This window comes from Lupinus angustifolius, chromosome LG10 (genome assembly GCF_001865875.1).
Source record: "Lupinus angustifolius cultivar Tanjil chromosome LG10, LupAngTanjil_v1.0, whole genome shotgun sequence".
NCBI classification, from domain to species: Eukaryota; Viridiplantae; Streptophyta; class Magnoliopsida; order Fabales; family Fabaceae; genus Lupinus; species Lupinus angustifolius.
This window is the reverse complement of record NC_032018.1, coordinates 13,883,390-13,886,097: the sequence shown is the minus strand read 5'-3', so window position 1 is coordinate 13,886,097 and position 2,708 is coordinate 13,883,390.

The window sequence follows — 2,708 nt, the reverse complement described above, 5'->3', positions numbered from 1 at the left end:
TAGGATGAGGATGAGGATGAGGATGAGGATGAGGATGAGGATGAGGATGTGGATGAGGATGAGGATGAGGATGGGGACGAGGATGAGGATCAGGATATCGATGAGGATGCAAATGCGGATGAGGATGAGGATGAGGATGAGGATGAGGATGAGGATGTGGATGAGGATGGGTATGGGGATGGGGATGAGGATGACGATGAGGATGAGGATTAGGATTAGGGTTAGTATTGGGATTAGGATGAGGACGGGGATGAGGATTTGGATTAGGATTATGATTAGGATAAGGATTAGGATTATAGTTAGGATTAGGGTTACGATGAGGATGAGGATGAGGATGAGTATTAGGATTAGGATTCGGGTTCAGGTTAGGGTTAGGTTTAGGACGAGGATTAGGATGAGGATGAGGATGAGGATAAGGATGAGGGTGAGGATGAGGATAAGGATAAGTATGAGGATGAGGCTAAGGATGAGAATGTTGATGAGGATGAGGGTGAGGATGAGGATGAATATGAGGATTAGGATGAGGATGAGAAGGAGGTTGAGGATGAGGATGAGCATGAGGATGGGGATGAGGATTCGGATGAGGATTCAGATGAGGATGAGGATGCGGATCAGGATGAGGCCGGATGAGGATGAGGATCTGGATGAGGATGAGGATGAGGATGAGGATGAGGATGAGGATGAGGATGAGGATGAGGATAGGGATGAGCATGAGTATCAGGATGAGTTTGAGGTTAATGATGAGCATGAGGATGGGGATGAGGATGAGGATGAGGATGCGTATGCGGATGAGAATGAGGATGAGGATGAGGATGGGGATGAGGATGAAGATGAGGAATAGGATTAGGATTAGGATTAGGTATAGGATTAAGATTCGGATTAGGGTTAGGATGGGGATGAGAATGAAGTTGAGGATGAAGATGAGAATGAGGATAAGGAGAAGGATGAGGATGAGGATGAAGATGAGTATGAGGATGAGGATGAGGATGAAGATGAGGATTAAGATGAGGATGAGGATTAGGATTAGAACTAGGGTTAGGATAAGGATAAGGATGAGGATGAGGATGAGGATGAGCATTAGGATGGGGATGAGGATGAGGATGAGGATGAGGATGCATATGAAAACGAGTATGGGGATGGGTATGAGGATGGGGATGAGGATGAGGATGGGGATGAAGATGACGCTGGGGATGAGGCTGAGGATTAGGATGAGGATGAGGATGAGGATGAGGATGAGCATGTGGATGAGGATGAGGATGTGGATGAGGATGGGGATGGGGATTAGGATAAGAATGAGCTTTAGGATAAGGTTGAGAATGAGGATAAGGATTAGGACTAGGGTTAGGAATAGGATGAGGATGAGGATAAGGATGAGCAAGAGGATGAGGATGAGGAATATGGCCAGGGTTAGGATTAGGATTAGGATTAGGATGAGGATTAGGATGAGGATGAGGATGAGGATGAGGATTAGGATTAAGATTAGGATGAGGATCAGGATCAGGATAAGATGAGGATGAGGATGAGGATGACTATGAGGAATAGGATGAGGACGAGGATGTGGATGAGTATAAGGATTAGGATGAGGATGAGAATGGGGATGGGGATGTGGATTAGGATTTGGGTTAGGATTAGGATGAGGATGAGCATGAGGATGAGGACAAGGATGAGGAGGAGGATGAGGAATAGGATTAGTATAAGGTATAGGATTAAGATTCAGATTAGGTTAGAATGGGGATAAAAATGAAGTTGAGGATTAGGATGAGAATGAGGATAAGGATAAGGATGAGGATGGGGATGAGGATGAGGATGAGGAGGAAGATGAGGATTAAGATGAGGACGAGGACTAGGATTAGGATTACGACTAGGGTTAGGATTAGGATAAGGATGGAAATGAGGATGAAGGTGCGGATGAGGATGAGGATGAGGATGAGGCTGAGGATAAGGATGAGGATGGGAATGAGGATGAGGATGAGAATGAGAATGAGGATGAGGATGGGGATAGGGATGAGGATGAGGATTAGGATTGGGATTAGGATTAGGGTTTGGATTAGGATGAGGATGAGGATTAGGATTAGGATTAGGATGGGGATGAGAATGAGGACAAGGATGAGGATGAGGATGTGGATTAGGTTGAGGATTAGGATGAGGATGCAGAATAGGATGAGGATTAGGATATGAATGAGGATTAGGATTAGGACGAGGATGAGGATGAGGTTGAGGATGAGGATGAGGATGCAGAATAGGATGAGGATTAGGATGAGGATTAGGATAAGGATGCGGATGAGGATGAGGATTAGGATATGAATGAGGATTAGGATTAGGATGAGGATGAGGATGGTGATGAAGATGAGGAATATGAATAGGATTAAGATTAGGTATAGGATTAAGATTCGGATTAGGGTTAAGATGTGGATGAGAATGAAGATTAGGATTAAGATGAGGATGAAGATGAAGATGAGGATTAGGATTAGGATTAGGATTAGGACTAGGGTTAGGATTAGGATAAGGATGAAGATGAGGATGTGGATGAGCATGAGGATGGGGATGAGGATGAGGATGAGGTTGAGGATGACGATGCGGATGAGGATGAGGATGAGGATGAGGATGAGGATGAGGATGAGTATGAGGATGGGGATGGGGATGAGGATGAGGATGAGGATGAGGATGAGGATGAGGATGAGGATGAGGAGTAGGATTAGTATTAGGAT